Source organism: Dama dama, chromosome 23, assembly GCF_033118175.1.
Source record: "Dama dama isolate Ldn47 chromosome 23, ASM3311817v1, whole genome shotgun sequence".
Lineage (NCBI taxonomy): Eukaryota > Metazoa > Chordata > Mammalia > Artiodactyla > Cervidae > Dama > Dama dama.
The window spans coordinates 19280930-19304704 of NC_083703.1; the positions used below are offsets into that span (position 1 = coordinate 19280930).

General features: G+C 43.8%; 1 protein-coding gene across 1 annotated transcript in view; it reads right to left on the reverse strand.

The window, feature by feature from the left end:
- Window positions 1-20380, reverse strand: part of APBB1IP (amyloid beta precursor protein binding family B member 1 interacting protein) — a 72277-nt gene extending 51897 nt beyond the window's left edge. The window contains exon 1 of the mRNA XM_061126107.1: window positions 20266-20380. The gene's annotated coding sequence lies outside the window, so the exon portion shown is untranslated. The remainder of the gene's footprint in view (window positions 1-20265) is intronic.
- Between the last annotated feature and the right edge of the window lie 3395 nt (window positions 20381-23775).

A 23775-nucleotide genomic window follows, 5' to 3' on the forward strand; every position in this document is an offset into this window, starting at 1 on the left:
CCTCCCTGTCCATCATCAACTCCTGAAGTTCACTCAAACTCACGTCCGTTGAGTCAGTGATGCCATCCAACCCTCTCATCCTCTGTCGTCCCCGTCTCCTCCTGCCTTCAATCTTTCCCAGCATCAGGGTCTTTTCACATGAGTCAATTCTTCACATCAGGTGGCCAAAGTGTTGGAGTTTCAGCTTCAGCATCAGTCCTTCCAATGAATATTCAGGACTGATTTCCTTTAGGATGGACTGACTTTTTTGGAAGAGCCTAAAAATTACACTATGAACTCTAAAGGTTGAAAGGAACAGGCTTGGCTGAGTGTCTGGCACGCTCAGCCTGTCTTAGAATCTTAAGATTCTCAATGTGAAGAGGTAAAGGCTCACATTTTATTTGTAATACCAAGAAGAAACATGAAATTCTACAAGCAACTGTATGCTGTTATGTCCTAAAATGTCCCTGAACATTTGATGCAGTGTCTTCCACCTCCAAAAAGAAACTGTTAAGGAACTGATCAATGAAATAGGATAACGATGCTGAATGTTCTCAAGATGAGAAGTGAACAATGACCTTTGGCTTTAGCCACATAAAAGTCACTGGTTATCTCTGGAGAAGCGTTGAGGGTGGAAACCAAATGGAGCCCCTTCAGAAGGGAGTGGGGAAGAGAGATAAGACAAGACAACCTATCTGAGAAGGTGAGTCCATTCAGTCAGTAGCAATTATAACATGCGTTCTGTCTGTCACGCACAGTTCTTCCAATTTCATGGCTCCAAACATCTTTCTTTTAAACTGAATTTTTATTTTTATCTACTTATTTTTTTCTTTTGGCTGCACCACACAGCACATGGATCTTAGCTCCCCAGCCAGGGCTCGAACCCAAGGCCACTGCAATGGAAGTATGAAGTCTTAACCACCAGACCCCCAAGGAAGTCCCCTGCAGATGTGCTGTGCCATCATTTAACCACTTCTCTATTGCTGGAAATGGATTGTTTGCCCTTCTTTTCAAGAAATAATGTTATGAGCCAGATGTTTTCCTTTGCTGAAAAATTATATGCAGCAAGGCTTAAGGATAAAACTGGAAATACCAATTAATTCTTGTTGCCTTTCTATGGGGTAAGAAAATCTCTGGTTTTGGGTCTTGGTCAGTATTCTGCACCTGGCACCAAAACCCCCAAAGGACTGGGGCTGTTGGTAAAAATAAGTCAAGAGTGGTAAATTCTGCATTAATGAGCTCAAGCAGCATGTGTCCCCACCATGCCCTGGCCTCCTCTCTATTTTCAAGTATTTATGGCCATTTCTGTGAGCGCATGTGTCCAAAACATGATATACCACGTGCCATGGAAAAGATATCAGAAAAATCTGAGGTGCATTTAAGAGTTTTCAGCAGCAACCCAGTTCTAATTCTTTTTCTATAAATTTTACTAAAACGTTTTAGTAAATTCTAATGTATTTTACTAAAATTTTGGTAAATGAGTAAATTTCTAGTAAATTTTAAAATTAGTAAATTTTCTCTCTTTCTCCTCAAAGATGCACTGACAATGTTTTCTACTCTACTTTGAAGTTAGAACTGAAGTTAGAATTATTTTCAAGATAGGAACTGAATTTTTACTCCCACACATTCGCGATGATTCATCCCTTAAAAAAAAAAAAAGCAAAAAACATCTATTAACAATATTTTTCTCCCAAATCATCTTCTATAAGTAGCTGGGGTGCGGTGTGTGGGGGGGGCACTCCTATTTTGCTCACATTTGCCTTGTGACATGTGGGCCCACCCACGGCTGAGGCTGGGGGACCGCTGAGCCACCTGGGGCAGACAAGACCCTTCCCCAGGGATGGAGCAGAGTCCAGAACTCAGAGATAAAACTCAGCACTGTCACTTATTGGCTGGGGAACCTTGGGCAAGTTACTCAAACCTCTCGGCACTTCAATTTTCTCATCTTTGAAAGATGTGATAACTAGCTACCTCACGGGGTCCAGGTGAGAGCCTATAAGTGAATGCACGTACAGTCTGTACAAGAGGCCTGGCTGAGCTCTGACACTCAGTAGCTGTAGCCCCAATACCATAAGCAACTGAAACTGAAGCCTTCTTTAGCCTCTGAAAGGCCTGGAAGGCTGAAGACATCCCGACAATAATCCTTTAGAAGCTGGCATTATTTTTCCTACTTTACAAAGTTTAAGTAACTTATCCTAGATCAGAAAATTAGTGAGCTGTAATAGTATGGAATCACTAATTACTTTACTTAAAATAAGTGCCACTTTGAATCACTGCCTTAGATCCATTATTTAGAGTCTGATTAGCAGCTTAGGGTTTGAGGAGAGAGATTTTGGGTGAATGCAGTAGCTTTGGTGCTTGAGACTCAGCTTAAATGTCACCTCCTCAGAGAAAAGCATGCCCCCTCAAGATCTCCACCAAATCATATTGGATGCTCCAATGCTCAAGGATTCGGACTGATTGGATATTCTGATCACGGTTGTGGAGAGAAGGGTGACAGTGAGCAGTGCAAGTCACTCTGTTCCAGCCAGCAGTCTCCTGACCAGGAACCTAACGCTCAGCCCATCCTTTCCCCACAAGGAGAACCAACTGGCTCCGCAGGCATTCTTGGTTGTAACTGGCGGCGGTGGGAATGTCATGAATGGATAGAAAAGGGAGAGTGTTTTAAAATATATACATATCTTTTTTTTTTTTTTTTTACAATAGCTTCTTTAACAATTTTTTTAAATTGGAGTATTCTTTGTTTACAATGTTGTGTGAGTCTCAAGTGTACAGCAAACTGGTTCAGCTATACATATACAAATTATTTTTCAGATTCTTTCCCATATAGGTTATTACAAGGTACTGAGTATAGTTCCCTGTGCTATACAGTAGGACCTAAATAGACATTTCTCCAAAGAAGACACAAAGATGACCAACAGGCATGTGAAAAGATGCTCAATATCACTAATTGTTAGATAAAAAGTGCAAGAGAAACCGTTAGTCGCTCAGTCATGTCCAACACTTTGCAGTCCCATAGACTGTAGCCTGCCAAGTTCCTCTGTACACGGAATTCTCCAGGCAAGAATACTGAAGTGGGTAGCCATTTCTTTCTCCAGCGGATCTTTCCAACCCAGGGATCGAACCCAGGTCTCCTGCGTTGCAGGCAGATTCTTTACCATCTGAGTCACCAGGGAAATGAAGAGCAAAACTACAAATCCAAACAGTCAGAATGGCCATCATTAAAAAGCCCACAAATAATAAACACTATAGAGGGTGTGGAGAAGAAGGAACCCTCCTTCACTGTTGGTGGGAATATAAGTTGGTGCAGCCTCTGTGGTTATCAGTATGTGCATTCATGCTAAGTTGCTTCAGTAGTGTCTACCTCTATGCAACTGCAGCCCACCAGGCTTTGGGGATTCTCCAGGCAAGGATACTGGAGAGGGTTGCCATGCCCCCTCCAGGGGATCTTCCCAACCCAGGGATTGAACACACATCCTTTGTGTCTCTTGCATTGGCAGCTGGGTTCTTTACCACTAGCACCACCTGGGAAGCCCATGGATACCAGTATGGAGGCTCTTTAAAAAAATAAACCTAGAGTTACTGTATGATCCTTCAATCCCACTACCAGGCATATATCCAGAGCAAATTCTAATTTAAAAATATACATGCACACCCCAATGTTAATAGCTTCACTATGTACAATAGCCAAGATACAGAAGCAACCTAAATGTCTATTGACAGATGAATGGATAAAAAAGATGTGATATGTATGTATGTATTTATGTAGGTATCTATATATACACATACACATGATGGAATATTACTAAGCCAAAAAAGAATGAAATAATGCCATTTGCAGCAATATGGATGGACCTAGAGATGATCATATTAAGTGAAGTAAGTCAGACAAAGACAAATATCATATAATAGCACTTATTTGTGGAATCTTAAAAAATGACACAAATGGACTTACTTATAAAACAGAAACAGACTTACAGACATAGAAAATAAACTTTTGGTTACCAAAGCGGAGAGCAGGGCAGGGACTAGGAGAGATATAAATTGGAAGTTTGGGATTGACATATACTCACCACGATATACAAAATGGGTAAAAAAACAAAAAGAAAACAGACCATCTCTTGTTTTCCTAAAGGAAACCGAGAACATGGGTCTGCTGTATGGGGCCACTAAGTAGTTGCTGTTATAATAACCATGTTTCTTACTTCTTCACTTAGGTTGGGAGGACCTAGAGAAATGGGTGATTCAAAACCAAATATACCTAGAGACCACTTGTTTATTTTCACATGAACTCATTTAACTACACAGCAATAGGTCATAGTTTTAGACCATGATTCTTTACTTCTCAACTCATTCATTATCTCAAGAAGCAATAATGGGATGCAAGCTCTCTGCCAGACTTTATGGTAATGCTAGAATCCATACCTTGAATATTTGGTGAATGGATGAATAAAGGTCAAAGTCTAAACAGGATGGCAGACATGAAAATAATTTAACACCACATAACAATAATTTAAGGGCTCCCCCTCAGGAGTAAAGAATTCGCCTGCAATGGAAGAACCACAGGAGACGCAGGTTTGATCTCTGCGTAGGGAAGATCCCCTGAAGTACGAGATGGCAACCCGCTCCAGTATTCTTGCCTAGAGAATCCCGTGGACAGAGGAGCCTGGTGAGCTATGGTCCACAGAGCCGCAAACAGTCAAACACAACTGAGCGACTGAGCACACACAAACAATAATATGAAAGATATAAAATAATAAGGGATCAGAGGAGAGAGATCATTCATTCTCTAGGGGTGAGAAGTTGTTCTCTGCAGCCTGAGATGATGGTGGGATGCACAGAAGCTGAGATCATGGGCCAGCACATTGGATGCTAGAAGACCTGGGGTTCAGCCCTGCCCTCACTGTGGTAAAATGTTGAGAAACTTGGCCTGAACACTGTTGGCTTCTCGATCTATAAAACGAGGATATTTCACTGAATTTTTGTAAGGATTAAATAAGATAACACCGAATCCCTCATACACGTGAGATGCTGAGAAAGTGCTAAGACTGATCGATCATGTCACCATTGCCTTTGCTGAGTCACTACATATATCCTACGAGAAGAATGCCAGACTCTGGAAGCACATGGTGGGTTGACAGAGTTGGGAAATCTAGTGAGGCCCAAGCTAATCTCTGGACTTGGATCTGCACTTTCTTTGCAGCCTGCCTACTACCCTCTTAGTCGCTCAGTCGTGTCTGACTCTTTGCAACCCTGCAGACTGTAGCCCTCCAGGCTCCTCTGTCCACGGGATTTTTCAGGCAAGAATACTGGAGTCCATTGCCATTTCCTCCTCCAGGGGATCTTCCTGAATCAGGGATCGAACCCACGTCTCCTTCACTGCAGGTGGGTTCTTTACTGCTGAGTCATCAGGGAAGCCCCTTTTTTGCAACAGTGGGTCTCAAAGTGTGAGTCTCAGACCAACAGCCACAGCATCACCCAGATATTTGGAAATGCAAATTCTTCAGCCCCACTCCAAAATTATTGAATCAGAAACTCTGGGGGTGAGGACCAACAATCTGTATTTTTTTTTTCCTTTTTTAATCTTTTTTTTCCATTTATTTTTATTAGTTGGAGCCCATTATACAATCTGTATTTTAAAAAGCCTCCCACATGATTTGTTTGCATGCTAAAGATTGATAACCACTGGTCTACAAATAGATGGTGAAATTTTAAAAAAAAGTGTGCGAGAGAGGTTCCAGATGGAGGGGACAGGTGTATACCAATGGCTGATTCATGTTGATATATGGCAGAAACCAACACAATATTGTAATTATCTCCAATTAAAAACAAGTAAATTTTTAAAAATGTCATAGGCAAGTACAGGGTATATGAAGATTATGAGAATCAAAAGTTTCAGTCAAGACAAAAATGGCTTGTGCTTTACGTCAAACGCAAGGAAAGAAGGCACTCGCCATGTGCCATGCCCTGTATTATTTCTGTGTTGAAAATGCATAGGAAACTGTCTATTTACTGTTTAAAAGTATAGAATGAGGGAACTCCCTGGCGGTCAAGTGGTTTAGACTGCGCTATCACTGCCCAAGAGCCCAGGTGCGATCCCTGGTTGGGGAACTAAGTTCTCACAAGCTTTGTGGCATGGCTAAAAAAAAAAAGATTAAAAAAAAAAAAAAAAAAACAGTATGGAATGAAAAAAGAATCAGGTTAGATATTGGATCTAACCTGGTTAGATACTGGAAAATCCAGCTTATCTTTATCACTAATGTTCCTTTCCTGGGCAACGTGTAACCTCTTGAGGAAAATGTTCACTCAATTGCTATGGGACTTGAAAGCACTTCCTTTCCTTATTCATACGGAAGAAGCAGATTCACAGTGTAAAGATGGTGATGATGATGATGGTTAAACAAGGCTTCCCGTTCTTTGATGTGGGGTCTCTGTCCCCTGTCCTTGACTTGAGCAGTCTCTGACTGCTATGACGGATGCAGTACCAAGGAAGTGACGCTCTGTGTGCAGGGCAGGCCAGGAGAGGCCATCACAGGTGGTTCAGAACTCCCTCCATACACTCCCCGTGGAAGCCCAGCTGTCTCCCTGTGAGAAGCCAGAGCCACCTGGAGGGGCCACAGGAGACACTCTGGTTACCCGGCCCGGCCCGGCTCAGGGGCCAGGCTGGCGAGTGAAAAGTCCTCCAGGTAAGCCCAGTCTCCAGCAGTCTGCACCACCTCCAGCTGTTCAAGTCTCTCCACCCGAGGTCACAGATCACGGAGCTGAGGCCAGCGAGCCCTGCGGGGGCGAGTCCTGACCCACACAATCCGTGATCTGTTGCGCAGATCTGTTATGGTCTGTTATGCAGCTGTTGACAGGAGAGCAAATGATCACTGCCGCTACCACTCCAGGGTACCTTCTACAAGTCCAGCATGGTACTATGCTCTTACGCTAGACTCTGCCTCGTCACACCTGCTCTGCAAAATATGTTAGTCCCAACTGCAAGTCAAGAAATGGAGGCTGTGAGAAAAGTGTCATGCAAAGGCACACGCGGTAAACGACTATTTATGTCAATATTCAGTGCATCAAAAAAAAGCCAAAATGTGAGTCTTTATCCAAAAATAATAATGAGAAAACGGCACAAATTATGATGATCATTTTGTAATGAATAGAAAGATCAAAATCACTATGTCGTGCACCAGGAACTAACGCAGTGGTTGCAGAACTATACTTCAAAAACAAAGAAATTCATAGAAAAAGATATCAGATTTGTGGTTACTGGGGGGCGTGGGGTGGGGATTGGAAAAAGGTGATCAAAAGGTACAAACTTCTGCTTATAGGATAAATAAGCATTAGGGATGTAGTGTACATCATGATGCATATAATTAACACTGCTCTATGTTATATATGAAGGATGTTAAGAGAGCAAATCCTAAGAGTTCTCATCACAAGGAAAAAAAATTATTACTTAGATTTTATATCTATATGAGATGATGGATATTCGCCAAACTTATTGTAGTAACTGTTTCATGATCTACATAATTCAAATCACTTAAATACACTGATAGGGGCTTCCCTGGTGGCTCAGTAGCAAAGAATCCGCCTGCCAATGCAGCAGACACAGTTTCTACCCCTGATCCGAGAAGATCCCACAACTAAGCCCATGCATCACAACTACTGAGCCTGTGCTCTAGAGACCAACAGCTCTAGAACTACTGAAGCCGGTGTGCCCTAGAGTCCATGCTCCACAACAAGAGAAGCCACTGTGGTGAGAAATCTGCCCACTGCAACTAGAGTAGCCCCTGCTCCCTGCAACTAGAGAAAAAGCCCACGTAGCAACGAAGACCCAGCACAGCCAAAAATAAATAAATACATAAAATTATTTTCTTAAAAATAAGTGCACTGATAACTTCTGTTTAGTCGGCAGTGCATACACATCCTTTCCTAAGATTCAAGTGAAGTCACCCCAGAGCAGTCTGGAAAGCAAGGAAGGATGCCGCTGCTAGATGAAAAACCTTGAAGAATTTCTGGAAGATGTTAAGGAGAAGGGATCGTACAGAAAACCACTAGAGCGAGGGAAGCAGTGGTCCAATGTGGGTCTGGAGGAGGGCTGTCAAACACAGAGCCAAGGAAAACGCCCAAACTCGGGGTCAGCAAAGATGGAAGTCCACAGACAAACTCGAGTAATTAAGGACTGATGCTATGGGCCATTCGACTCCTCTGTCACAAGGAACAAAGAGAAACTGCAACTGCCCTGGGTCTAGAATCAGCAAGAACCCTTGCCCTATACACTATGGGAGAACTGGCTCACAGGTTCTTAAGGTGGGACTTGAGCCAAGAAAACAAAAACAAATAAAGCAGTTTGGGACTCAGAAAGTTTGGGACTCTGTAACAGACATGAGATCCCAGTCCAATCAGCCAACCATTCATCCATCCTTCCATCCATTAGAAGGGGTTCAGAAAAGAAATGTCCGCATTCATTGAAATGCACTAAGAACTCTTAGGAGCTCCACTTTCAGCATGAGGCATTGCTGATCTCAGCAAATAGCCCCCAAGGAGGGCTGAAACTTACACATCTGATCTTTATCCAAACCAAACAGGAAAGCTGCCGTCTGTCAATCACCACATCCATCTATGGAACCCGTCAGCCTCATAGTCAAGAAAGAGGCTTGTTCAGCTGCCAAGTAAGTCATACCACCTTCTTATGTTATTCTAGCCTTTCAATAAAAGTATGAATCAACAACCAAGATTTCAAAAAATCTTTTCAGCTATGCTGAAAGGGGCAGCGTTTTATTTGTATTATATTTGTATTGGACAGGGCTCCAGAGAACCACAGTCTTCTGTTTTTACAAGTGCCTAAGCATTTTGACTCAACTCTCCCAATAGCTGGCACAAGCACTATGGTTGGATAACAGTTCTACTATTGGAACTCAATGGATAACCGTTCATGTTACTATGTATTAGCACCTTTAAAAAAGAATAGTAGGAGTTATAATCAGACACTATAGTATCTCATTTAATTCTCAAAGCAATCTTAGGATGTAGTGACATTATTCTAATTTTATGGGTTATAAAACTTAGGGCTGGAGAAACAATAATTTGCACAAGCTCATGTGAGTGGAGGACTGGACTGTGCCCAGGTCTCGGTCGAAAGCTCATGTTCGCAATCATGCCACACAGCCTTCTGAAGACACAGACCGACGGTGATCATTAAGAGGTAGAGTTTGGCAGCTATTTTGCTAATGCTGCTGTTACAGTATCTATTTGTCCAGTTTGAATGCAACTGAGTTCGTGTCTGTCTTTCACAACACACTGAGGTCAGGCAGAAAATCTTGTATTTTCATCCTAGCCTGTGACACACATCACGTACTCAGTAAATACATTCAGCTGTTGGGAGATCCTGGCTAAGGGATTTAACCTGAGTGCGTGGTATAGTGTCTGATATACTATACTAAGCCATTATTTTTATCACCACCATCATCATTTTTGTTACTGTATCTCCCTCTAAAACCACCGTGTGCTAAAAACTGTGTGCTAAATCGCTTCAGTCGTGTCTGACTCTTTTGCAACCCTATGGACCGTGGCCCGCCAGGCTCATCTGTCCATGGGGTTTCTCTAGGCAAGAAAACTGGAGTAGGGTGCCATTTCCTTCTCCAGGGGATCTAAAACCACTAGTGGAGACAAATGTCTGTCACTTACTCACACACCACATACAGGTTCCCAAGTCCCAAGCAGGACTTGTTTACTTCTGCCTGTTGCATTACTGTGTTCCTCAACTGCCATTTTTCCACAGACTAGGCACAGCTTTAAAATACTAAGCTACTGGAAAGGACATCTGTCAGTTGTGTTTCTAGGACAGAGATTGTTGTGTTTTTTTTTGGTCACTCCACACAACATGTGAGTTCTTAGTTCCTCACTAGACCGCCAGGGAAATCCCTAGGACAGATTCTTAACCATTCTGAACTAGAGAGGAACTGCACTGGAATCTCCCTAAAGCTTTTTCAAACTGTCCCCATGGCACTTAACAATTTCACAATCCAAATCTTATCACTATCTGCCGCCCTGGAAGGGAGGTGTATTTTTGGAGTTGAAGACCATCACAAAGACAGCTGCTGTTGTGAGGGTGTGTTATGCTGTGAGCTAGCAGATGAAAGCTAAAGAGAAAAAAAAGAGTTGACAACCACCGTTGCCTAGGGCAACCAATCACATTAGCCGGATGTGGGTTTATGGTATCCTGCCCTACGTTTTACTTCCACTCTTTTTTCAGTCCCTGTTACTTTTAAGAAGAATCCAAAAACATAAGGGTGAGGATGGGAGGGTGGACAGAGGGGAAGATAAAGAATAAAAAGTAAACAATGGCAATTTGTTGTTGTTTTTGTTGCTTAGAGGGCTAAAAAAGCATTTTGGGTGTAGGCTGAGCTATGCATTAAAATCTGGTTCCAAGGACACACCCCACAATAATAGAAAATGCTTTTTGTTTCTTTTTCCCCTTAGTTTTCTTCATAAGGCATCTAGTATCCTCCATACAGCTGAACAGCCAACACTTGGTTAGGGTACAGTATTTGTGCAATTACCTAGAGCTGCACCGGCCAGTTCAGTAGCCACGAGCCATAGGTGGCCACGGGGCACTTGAATTGTGGCTTGTCTAAACTGAAATGTGCTGTAAGTGTAAGACATGCTGGATTTGGAAGATTTAGTATGAAAAAAGAAAAAGGATTCATCCACAATTTCAATATGACTTACATTTACTGTAATTTAGTATAATTAATGTTAACTCATTAAATGGTCATTTTGGATATACATGTACTAAATAAAATAGATTACTAAATTAACATCCCGTGTTTCTCTTTGACTGTTTCTAGTGTGGCTTCTTGAAAATGTAAAGTGATTTATATGGGGACTTTCCCAGCAGTCCAATGGTTAGGATGCTGTACTTCCATTGCAGGGCATGGGTTTGATCCCTGGTCACGGAACTAAGATCCTTCATGCCGCATGGCATGGCAAAATAAATAAATAAATAAAAATAATCTATGTTGCTTGCATTATACTTGTGTTGGACAGGGCTCCAGAGAACCAGAGTTTTCTGTTTTTTCAAGTGCTAAGCACTTTGACTCAAAGGTGGTAGACCATGGGGACTGTACCACATAAACGTAATCTGAGTATTATACACTAAGAGTTAAACCGAAATCTCCCCATTTCCTTCCCCGCCACCCTGTATGCCCCAGCTCTGCCGAACAATTTCATGCATGTAGTGCTTGAGATAGCATTTTTCCACTGGGTCTCCCGGAAATATCTTTATCCTTCAAAATGCCTTTGGTTCCCCCACTACTATGTCTTCCCTACAATCACTCCCAACACAAACTGTTTTGTGTTTATTTGCAGGCCTGGGTCTCCCACTAGACCAGAAGCTTCTGGAGGTTTGGTGCCATATCTTATTTTGTTTCACACCTTCTACTCTGGCACATGGTCAGCCCTCGACAGATATGTGATAAGACTGGAGAAAAAGTTCCAGTGTCAGCATCTTCAGCAGACTGTCATTCAACTTGAGTGTCCATGTAAGCACAGAAGTCCCTTCTTCTTTTTTTTTTTTAATTAGTCGGAGGCTAATTACTTCACAACATTTCAGTGGGTTTTGTCATACATTGATATGAATCAGCCGTAGATTTACATGTATTCCCCATCCCGATCCCCCCTCCCACCTCCCTCTCCACCCGATTCCTCTGGGTCTTCCCAGTGCACCTGGCCCGAGTACTTGTCTCATGCATCAAACCTGGGCTGGTGATCTGTTTCACCATAGATAATATACATGCTGTTCTTTCAAAACATCCCACCCTCACCTCCCACAGAGTTCAAAAGTCTGTTCTGTACTTCTGTATCTCTTTTTCTGTTTTGCACATAGGGTTATCATTACCATCTTTCTAAATTCCATATATATGTGTTAGTATACTGTAATGGTCTTTATCTTTCTGGCTTACTTCACTCTGTATAATGGGCTCCAGTTTCATCCATTTCATTAGAACTGGTTCAAATGAATTCTTTTTAACAGCTGAGTAATATTCCATGGTGTATATGTACCACAGCTTCCTTATCCATTCATCTGCTGATGGGCATCTAGGTTGCTTCCATGTCCTGGCTATTATAAACAGTGCTGCGATGAACATTGGGGTGCACGTGTCTCTTTCAGATCTGGCTTCCTCAGTGTGTATGCCCAGAAGTGGGATTGCTGGGTCATATGGCAGTTCTATTTCCAGTTTTTTAAGAAATCTCCACACTGTTTTCCATAGTGAGAAGTCCCTTATGTGAATCTCGAATGAGGGGCGCTTTTCTGCTCTGATGGTCCAGGCAGTGAGCTCCCTGGACGTTTCAGCTTTTCTCTTCTATGGCAATCTTGGGCGCATTTGCTCACAGCATCACACTGCACTTACCCACGTCCCGGGCCCAAGCTACTTCATCTGTTTGCCACATACAATGGCGGAAATTTATGCACCACGTCAGTCAACATATAGTCTTGATTTGCTAAGAAACAGTCTTGACTTGCTACGCCATATCATTTAGGAATTTAACTAGAAGGGAGTCATTCCCCTTAAAAAATAATAAAATAAATGATTTTTTTAGTGCTACATCCCAAACCTCATCAGTTCATTGACCCATCAACTATGAATTTTATGTTATCAGCAGAGATGAAAGAGTTCGTTAATACCATAGTCAGTCACTGAATTGAGATCATTCTGTAAATTGCCTGAAAAAGATTCTGTAGTATTTTTTTCTGCCACATAACTGATTTGTTCATTCTTTTCTTTTTGAGATGAAATTCTAATAATGCACTTAACTGAAAAACAAACTTTCGCCTGTGGGCGAAAAAACAGTCTACAACATGAACTATGATGCAGACAATGAAGTAAGCAGAATTCTACTAAGTGCTACTCTCCCATAATTACACTGCCCTGACACCTACTGTAGCCAAAACAAATGAAATGTCAGCTATCTTGATCTCAGTAGTTACTTCCCAGAAGCCACTTCCAGCTTTCCAAATGTCACAGCCGCGTTACCTACCATTCTTCAACAGCTGCTAGTGAACTCTTAGTCCTGCTCTAACTCGTGCATCCATTAAAAATCCACCTGGTCTTAGATTTTGAAAATATAAGCATCTTAACCTCGGGGCACAAAAACCTCCTTTGTGGAAAAGGCCGTTGTCTTCCCTTTCTCAGAATCCTGATGTTAAACTCATAATCTTAGAGGGGACTTCCCTGATGGTGCAGTGGTGAAAAATCCACCTTTCAGAGCAGGAGACATGGGTTCAATCCCTGGTCTGAAAACTAAGATCCCACATAGCACAGGGCAACTAAGCCCACAGGCCACAATTAGAGAGAAGCCCGTGTGCCCCAGTGAAGAGTCAACGTGCCGCGACTAAGACCCAACACAGCCAAACAAATAAATAAATTCCCAAAACACTCACAATCACAGAAACCTTTTATAAGGCCCATGTCAATGGTTGGTGAATTCATGTACAAATATGGGGCTTTTCAATATTCATTTCTCGCTCTCTCATTTATTAAAAAGAACTCTCACTGTCTTGAGTTTCAAGCATGAAATATTACTGATTAGCTGACTATATTCTTATTTCATTTATATGATAAAGACTGTTGGTCAATTCTTTCAGCAAGTTTCAAAAGAAGAGTTTAAAGCACTAGGATCCTAAAGAGCTAGTTTTACATCCCAGTTCTTAAACTGTAATCTTGGGTAAAATTCTTAAAACTCTCTAAACTGTCATTTCTAATCTGTACAATGAGAATTAATGACAGTACCTTCCCCAAAAGTTACTTAGGCTGAAAGACTTTAGCCATTTATGTAATAAGCACATAGTTATTACCAGTTGACATTTCATATCCATGTCCAAAACTTCTTTTTTTCCCAGATTTCTCTTTCAATTTATTTTTAATTGGAGTATAAGTCCTTTACAATGTTGTAGTTTCTGCTGTACCACAACATGAATCAACTATATGTATACATATGCCCCCTCCCTCTGAAGCCTCCCTCCCCAAAACTCAACTTCTCACAGCTTCCCCTCTAAACTGCCCACGTGGTTGATGCCAGTTCCATCCTTCCCATTGTTTGGGTCAAGAACTTTCAAGCCATCTTTGGTTCCTCTTTCTCTTAAATCCCACATCCGCTTTGTCAGGAAATCCTGTTGGCTCTACCATTAAAATATATGTCGATTCCCAAAGCTTCCTAATAGATTTCTGATTTTATCCAGCTTTTTCTCAAGCAATCACAGTGAGCCTTTGACATGTAAGTCAGATCACAGTACTCCTTTTCTCAGAATCCTGTAATGGCCCCTCAATTTAACTCAGTGTAAAAGTCAATGTTTTCATGATGGGTTACAAGACCCTATGTGATCTGTCATCTCTTCACCCTCCTCTTCCATCTCCAACCACACCTCCTATTACTCTCGCCCTCCAGGCCACACAGGTGCCTTTTTCCTCGAACACACCAGGCTTACTTGTGCCTTATGGCCTCAGCACTAGCTGTGCCCTCTGTTCAGAACACTGGTCCCTCAGACAGTCAACTCCTTCAAACCCTGGCTCAGGTCTTACCTTCCCAAGGAGGCCAGGCCTGACCATCTTATTTAACACTGCAATTTTACTTCGCTCAACTTTACCTTTTCAAATGGGACTTTTTACTCACCTATATTATTTACTTATTTATGATGTTTACTGATGATTGTCTGTGTCTCCTCATTGGAATATAGCTCCCCAAATGCAGAGATCTCCGTCTCTTCCATTCACCTGGAATAGGGCTTGGCAAATATTTTTTGGAATGACTGAATTCTATTTAAAGTAGAAATTGAAGTAATATGGAAATTAGCAGTTCCTAACTTATGTATGCTTTACCACACTTAAAAGTTATAGTTTTCCCATGATGAATCTTGGTTACTTCATTAGTGACTAAGATTCTACTACTTCCATGGTACTCCCTCTTAACCATTGGTAATCCACTTTGTTTTCATGCTATTTAAATTAAAATAAATTGTCTTTACTTTATAGGACACTCTATTTATGACCATGCTTTGAGTCAGTGAAGATTCTAATTTCAGCTTCCCAAGGGACTTCTCTGGTGGTCCAGTGGCTAAGATTCTGCGCTCGCAATGCAGGGAGCTCAAGTTACATCCCTGGTCAGGGAAGTAGATCCCAGATGCTGCAACTAAGACCCAGTGCAGCCAAATAAATAAACTAATAATAAATAAATATTTAAAAAATAATTTCAGTTTCCCAAGTGCCAATATACTCTAATTCCCAGTTTGACATCTTTGTAAATGCATGTACCTGCTTTCTAAATCCTTTTCAAAAAAATCAGCACATTCAGAATAATGATGACCTCTATCAAGAAAAAGTGAAGTGAAGTTGCTCAGTCATGTCTGACTCTGTGACCCCATGGACTGTAGCCTACCAGGCTCCTCCGTCCATGAGATTTCCCAGGCCAGAATACTGGAGTGGGTTGCCATTTCCTTCTCCAGGAGATCTTCCCCACCCAGGGGTTGAATCCAGGTCTCCCGCATTGTAGGCAGACGCTTTACCATCTGACCCACCAGGGAAGTCCATCATGAAAAAAGGGTAATGCTATTGAGAGGAAGTCAAAGGTACTGGAATTATTTTCCTTCTTAAGCTAGGTGATATGTATCTTGACAGAGGATGAGATGGCTGGATGGCATCACCGACTCGATGGGCATGAGTTTGAGTGAACTCTGGGAATTTGTGATGGACAGGGAGGCCTGGAGTGCTGCAATTCATGGGGTTGCAAAGAGTCGGACACGACTGAGCGACTGAACTGAACTGATGTATCTTGATGTTGGCTTTTATTATTATTTGCTATAATTTATGGGCTTGCCTTGTGGCTCAGCTGATGAAAAATCCTCCTGCTATGCAGAAGACCTGGGTTCGATCCCTGGGTTGAGAAGATTCCCTGGAGAAAGGAAAGGCTACCCACTCCAGTATTCCGGCCTGCAGAATTCCATGGACTGTATTAGCGCATGGGGTCGCAAAGAGTTAGACACGATTAAGGCACTTTCACACACTCACGTATATATCTTATACCATCTGCTGTATGTATGAAATATTTCATAGTGAAAAAGGGAAAATAAATCTAGTGTTTGCTTGTTCTACTATCACTCTGTATTTTCCCTCCAGTTTGATATGATATAGATCTATGGACATAAATCTCCCGGCCAGTTTGTGGAAACAACTATTGTGTGATTTAGCATTTATCCCCGCTCCCAGCCTACAGCCATTTCACTGATGAGTCTGTGATATGAGATCAAATCAGAAGGATCCCCAGCAGAAATAGGAAAAAAAAAAAAAAAAGCTACTCACTGTTCACTGATTTAATTAACACAGTCCATTATCAAGAGGATTGGAAATATAATACAGCTAAAAATGAAATCACATGGGGGCTTCCCTGGAGGTCTAGTGGTTAAGACTCCGCGGTTCCAATGCAGAGGGTGTGGGTTTGATCCCTGGTCAGGGAACTAAGACCCCACATACTGTGCAACACAGCCAAAAATTAAATCACATGGTTGCTGCTAAAGAAGATTATTTTTTCAAAAGACATGTTTTCCCACTCTAAAAAGGCATGTTCTTTGCTGGCCTACCTTCACTCCATCCTCCCTGACCCCCATGTGGTGTAGGAATCTGATGGGTGCTCCCACAGCACAGGGCCTTGGTCATGTGTGGGGCTGTAACTGCTCATTTATGGTCTCCCCTATTAAACTCGAACTTCACCGAGAAAAGGCCTCCTGGTCTTTTTCACCATTTAAACCCTTGCCCTTGGTATAGCACCTCGAGCGCTGGTGTTATACTGACTCAGTTCAAAGGTCAGCGAAGCTTCTCACTCCCTGGGTAAGCTTCCTAACCTCTCTGCCCTTTCATTTCCTCAACGATAAAAGGGGTTAATAGGAGTATAAGCCCAGGTGTGTGTGTGCATGAATGCTAAGTTGCTTCAGTTATGTCCAACTCTTTGCAACCCTAAGGACCGAAGCCCGCCAGGCTCCTCTGTCCATGTGATTCTCCAGGCAAGAATACTGGAGTGGGTTGCCATGCCCTCCTCCAGGAGATCTTCCTGACCCAGAGATAGAAGCCAAGCCTCATTATGTTTCTTGCACTGGCAGGTGGGTTTTTACCACCAGCGCCACCAGGGAAGCTCCATAAACCCAGAATGAATGAAACAACACATCCAAGTTAGTTAACACAGGGTCTGGTACAAAATATAAGCTAAATAAATATAATAACTGTTTGCGATGACCATTTGGTGATAAAGAGGAAACTGAGTTGACAGAGAAGAAAGACTAGCTCTTACAATATGATTCTTATAATGTGATTCAAGTGCATAGATGATGTTTAGAAAATATTTGAAAAAAAAAAGAAAGAAAATATTTGGAAATGGAGTCAGGAATTCAAGCTTTAGAACAGGAGCTGAGAAGGTGTGGTGCCTTGGGGCAATGCTATAGCTCTGCCTGCTCAAGTGTCAGGGTTGGTAGGGGGCCAGCTGGGTCTCAGGGCTTAGACAGATTGAGGATACCATCCAGAAGTGGAACTAATATCACTGGACATTTAGTAAATGTTATTTGAGTCCCAACTATGGTGCAAGGAATTTGGCTAGGTGATGGGGAAGCAGTGCAATTGTAAATGTTTTGGTGTGACAGACTACGACACACAATTTATTACAAGCTTCAGCACTTACTAAAAGGTATTGAGTATAAAAATAATTAACACTGAAGAGGATTAGAAGTAAATGAAAATCATATTTGTGAAAGTGGGATGGTTTAAAGAAATTGAAAGTGGCATATCAAATATAGGCATTTACGGTGATGCATTTTTTAAAGGCTTTTTATGTGAACCATTTTTAAAGTATTGAATTTGTTACAATACTGCTTCTGTTTTATGTTTTGGTTTTTTGGCTGCAAGGCATGTGGGATCTTAGCTACCTGACCAGGAATGGAACCTGTATGCCCTGCATTGGAAAGGAAAGTCTTAATCACTGGACCACCAGGGAAGTCCCGGCAATGCATTTTATGAGCAGTTCATACTAATAGTAATATGAAGATATCTAGAACTTTTAATTTGTTATTTTAAAAAGTCAAAAAATAGTGGGTGATTGGTATACGTTCTCAGGATGTTAAGTTGCTCGATCATGTCCGACTCTTTGCAACCCCACGGACTGTAGCCTGCCAGGCTCCTCTGGCCATGAAACTTTCCAGGCAAGAATACTGGAGTGGGTTGCCATTCCCTTCGCCAGAGGACCTTCCCAACACAGGGATCGAACCTGGGTCTCCTGCATTGCAGGCAGATTCTTTACCATCTGAGCCACCAAGGTACAAAACCTAGTAAGCAGCACTTAAGATTTAAAGAAACTGAGTCATAAAGTAAGCCATATTACAAAGTTATATTTCCTGAGAATTAACACTTGAGAAAATTTGAAATCGATTATACAGACCTACCCAAGCTTGGGCTCATCAATTTCCTATTGAAGTTTTTCAATAGAATGTAAATGCGCCTTATTACATGTAGACCAGAAATTCACTGTTTCTTGAGAAACTTCTCAGAAACAAAAGACTTCAAAAGACTGGACTCTAACAACATCTGTTATCATTTTCTCCATTCTTTTTTGTTAGTGATCAGCCATTCTTTGTCAGCATTCAAGACAGGACAGATTCAAAGAATTCTTCAAACTCCTCAATTGCTATTTTAATGATAGATATCAGGTAGGCCAACAATCTTTACTGATAAGGTTAGAGAGATCAAAGCAACTTAAATAACATCATTTTTTTTCTACTTAAAGGCAGGTCTAGAAAAGAACCCAAGTCTCCCAAGTATCCGGGAAAGATATAAATATCAGTAATAATGTAAAAATGACTAAGAATTGGAAAGAAAGTGAAGTTGCTCAGTCATGTCCGACTCTTTGCAACCCCATGGACTGTAGCCTGCCAGGCTCCTCTGTCCATGGGATTCTCCAGGCAAGAATACTGGAGTGGGTTGCCTTTTTCTTTTCCAGGGGATCTTCCCAACCCAGGGAAGGAACCTGGGTCTCCTGCCTTGCATGCAGACTCTTTACCGTCTGATTCCCTGGTGGCTCAGAATCTGAAGATGACATTAAATTTCTTAGACCTTTCACAACACATTGAGCAGACAGGAAATACCACCCAGAAGACATTACAGAAATTTCCTCACAGATGCTCTGTTAATTTTGCTAGCCAGCGTTACTCTAAGGCTGCCCACGGGCTGTCCCAGTATTTCAGTATTCAGGCCAGAGAGAAAATTGACCCTGAGGTTTACTCAAAGAAACAAAGGCCCGGAAACCTCCATTCAGAGGCCTAGACTTTAAAATCACTAGTAGCTAGTACTCTTGCCTCTGTTTAAACCACATTACACCTCAGCAGTAATAAACCCCTGAGCTTTTTCCCTATGGTACTTCTGCTGATACTCCATTTCTTTCTATAACGATCGCATTTAAAGTTATTTGTGAACTGCTTTGCAGTGAGAGGCACCAGGAACAAACATGTTGAGCATTCCACAACGGTCCGAACGATAAGAAACACCTTCCCAGAAGGAAGATAAGGGGTGCACTGGAAGAGGTGTTCTGCGGGACCCCTGACCCGAGATCCTCCCGGATAGAACGCCATCCTGGTTAATTTGCTTCGTGCTTCTAAAAGGGCGCTCTGGATACTCATCCCAAGCCAAATCACAACACCTGTGCCCGATGTCCAGCTGGTTCCTCTCTGCTATTTTAAAGCGAAAAGGACAATCATTCGGAGGCAAAGTTATTTTTAAAAAGAAGAAACAGCCGTCTGAAAGTTTTCAAGGAAAGAAACACTAAGACGCGACAGACTTGTGACCGTCACTCTCAAATTCTCACACGACCTGCACTCAATGCATGGCGCCCGGAAATGCCCCCTGAAACGACCCTGGAAGCCCTTCAGCGCCGGTCAGGCTGGGGCTCCCGGACCCGCTGGACAGGAGAGGGTGCACCGGTTCCCTGTCTGACCTTGGAGCAATTTTCTGGGCAGGAAATCAGTCAAATCTGACGAAACCCAACTCGGGGAAGGCGAGCCTCAGCCCCAAACCCCGCGGAGCTGGGTCAAGGGCAGGGGTCGGCGGAGGGGACCGCCCTCCAGGGCCCAGCGGAGCAGCGCGTTCACCGGCCCGGTCTTGGGTACGACTCTGGTCGGGAGACATCCCGGGGCGGGGAGTCGGGGACCGGGGGCGGCCCGGGTGCCGCTGCCAGGGCCCCCGGGGCAGGCGGGCCGGCGCCACTTACCTCGACGGCTGCTCCGGGCGCGCGGACACTCGGCGGAGACTCGTGCGCGGGGGCAGCTTCGGGGCGGCGGCCGGGAGGCTTCGGGGAGCGCGGGCTGCGCCCCGGCTCGGCTCGGCGGCTCGGGAGGAAGTGGTGTCAGCCCGGCCCGGCCCTCGCGGCGCGTAGACGTGGGGCGCTCGGCGCGCGGCTCCGCATGGAGGTGCGAGGAGGGCGCCTGGTGGGAGACACACCCACGGACGCGGATACAGACGCCTGAAGCCCCTGGGCTGCTTTTTCCGACTCGACGGCTCTGTGCCTCCGCGCATCTCCCCCTCCCCCTCCCCACCTCCCACGGCCCACCTCCCCCTTCCTCCTTCCCCTCCCTCCTCCTCTCTCCCCCTTCCCTAAAGAAGACCACAACTTGGGTTGAATGCGGGGGAAAGGTGCGCCTTCCTCCCACCCTCCCCTACCTGCGTCGCGGGCCCTCCTGTCTCGGAGGCGTCCTCTGGATTGTCGCCTCGGTGTATCTATCACCGGCCAAGGGATTGGGGCCCAAACGGCGGTTCCACCAAAGCCCGAGAAGCCGGTTTCTTTTGCAGCGGTGTTCGTAAGTGTCGACTTCAGCCCTTTTGGGGCTTCCTCTTTTCGGGGCAGTTGTGCCAGGCCCTGCTTGCAGGCCGCGCGCCGCCCGCGGTTGGGCGGTCTCCGTGGTAGAGCTGGGGCGGGGAAGGTTGCGCTCCGCAGGGGCAGTGCCTTGATTATCGGGTTGGCAACACCCTAAAGACTAATGACACTCAGTTGGCGGGCGAGGCTGTGTCCTCTCCCATATAGCTGGTGGAAATCCAAAATAGCCAAAACCTTGTGAACGGTGATTCCGCCACAGAGATTTAACTTACATCTGCAGTGACCCTTTGACCCAGCGATCTAAGATCTAAGATCATTGGAAAAGACCCTGATGCTGGGAGGGATTGGGGGCAGGAGAAGGGGACGACAGAAGATGAGATGGCTGGATGGCATCACTGTCTGGATGGACAAGAGTTTGAGTAAACTCCGGGAGTTGGTTATGGACAGGGAGCCCTGGCGTGCTGCGATTCATGGGGTCGCAAAGAGTCGGACAGGACTGAGCAACTGAACTGAACTGGGAAGAAACCGGTAACTTTTGGAAGTGGAATCTCCAGAGGGAAACTGGGTGAAATCTGAAAACACAACAGTTAAAGCCAGATTTGGAAATGTGGTTGAAGTCACGTCCTCTGTCGTTCTACAGCTGGATCTGTAGGGAAGGTGGTGGAGACCATCATGGCATAAATTAGACCCATAAATTCATTAGGTAATTTCAGATAGTTCAGCCATTGAATACTTAATAAGAAACTGTTTACCACCTACCCTTCTAAGAACAAGGAAAACAGTAGTAATGAGAATAATTCCTGCTCTCAAGGAAGGTACATTCTAGTTGGGAGAAAACAGACAATATACAAGTTAATATTTAACATGTCAAGTAATGTCAGTATTTTGACAGCAATTAAAAGGGGAGGAATAGAGTGATGGGAGTGGGGATAGAGGTGCTGTATTAATTAGCATCATCAAGGAAGATCTAGCTAAGTGACACTTTAGCCAGACCTAAATGAATGAGAGAGCAATCCATGTGGATTTTTGGATGAGAATATTCCAAGCAAAAGGAGAAGCACATTCAAAGGCCTTGGGTTAGGAGGGCACTCAAGATGTTAGAAAAACAGCAAGGAACTCTTCTGGTCTAGTAGGGATCTTGCTTTGCGTGATGGGCAGACAGTGGGAGGTTCTGAACAGTCACAGTACTGTGTAAAGAGGTGGAGTCGAGCAACAGAGTGACTTTCATGGCAAAAGAGGTTAAGGAACACCTCTGCAAAATAATGGAAAGGGTCAGCCATTCAGCAACTTGGAAAAGCATTCATAGAGAAGAAAGAGCAAGAAAAGGTCCTGAGGTAGGAACGGAGAAGGTTAAAAAGGCAGTGTAACTAGAATATGGTGAAAGAGTCAGGCAGTGGTAGAGGCTGGGGACGGAGAGGTAGGCAGGCTCCAGACCAAGCAGGACCTGGGAGTCAGCCTTGAGGACTTTCGGTTTTATTCTAATTGCAGCAGGGAGCTATTGGAAGGTTTTTAGCAAGTGATTTGATTTCTGCTGTGTGCCATTGTGCTGGCCTGTGATTGGAAGATCAGTCAGACAGGACAAGAGGAAAAAGCAGTAAGAGAACATTTAGGAGGCTGTGGGGACCATCCAGATGAAGGATGATGGTAGCTTTGATCAGGATTCAAACAGTGGGGATGATGAGAAGAGTTTGGATCCAAGATACATTATGAAACCAGAACCAACAGCATTGCTAATGGGCTGGGCTGGGGGTGGGAGAGGGGCAGAAGGGATTTCCTTCTCCAGAGGATCTTCCCCATCCAGGGATTGAACCCGGGTCTCCCGCATCGTAGGCAGATGCTTTACCGTCTGAGCCACCAGGGAAGTCCTTAAGCTGTGATGGGAATGGCCAAAACAAGCTAGCTGGAAGGATGGGTCATTGTGGTCAGAAGTGAGGCAGTTTGAAGTTTGCTTCTGGAGGCAGTGAGATTATGGATGCTGACAATGTCCAGGGTGTGACCAAGGGCCTGGGTGTTTGAGATGGTCAAAGAAGTAAGAGGCCAAAAAGTAGCAAACTGTTAAGTCACCCAGGGTTAGAGTGGTCACATGGAACTGTTGAGACTGGGACACTTTTGAGGGGACCAGAGTGCCAATTGGATGAGAAATCAGGAAACAGGTGTAATGCATGACTCTTCTGGACAAACAGAATGATAAGATTTAAGGTCATCTTAAAGGAAGATTGGGAGTCAAGTGTCAGGGTTCTGAAGTGAGAGAGCAGGAGTGATTGGAATTCGGGGAGATGGCAGTTCTGAAGAGGTAAACAGAATAGTTTACCCAAATGGCATGAACCTCAAGAGAAACATGTGTTTGCTTTTTGTATTATTTTAAACAAAAAGTTGAGCCAATAGAATGTCTGCAGGTAGCAGTGGGGAGCACAGAGAACAGCAAACTCACCCTCTGAACCTAAGGTACATGGAGCGTGAGAGAATAGACCACTTACCATTGAGAAAGTTGCAGTGGAAAGTCTGCAAGGGCAGAGTTAATGCCCCAGTAGAGGAACGCTCCAGAAATAGCTTCAGGACACAGGAGTGGCAGTGACTGAGTTTGAGAGATGGGGAAGAGAATGCCTGATGGAATTACAAGCAAGGAAGAACTGATTATCCTGGTACGATGGGGTGGAAGAAAATTCTCCGGGTAGCTTCCTGTATGGGGAGGGCCTCCCTGAAATATCTCTGCAGAAGCTGGCTCGTGGATAGAGAATGCAGGGGAGCTCAGTTTCACTGAACTGGATTTTCACTGTGTTTCTTACAACCTCACTCTTTGGGCACATCCACCAAGTCCAACTTGTGTTTTGGCTCATTTCCTTCCAGCTAAAGGGCACTTTCATCTTCTGGCAAGGGAACTGGGTTGTCTTGAGGTAAGAATCCTGC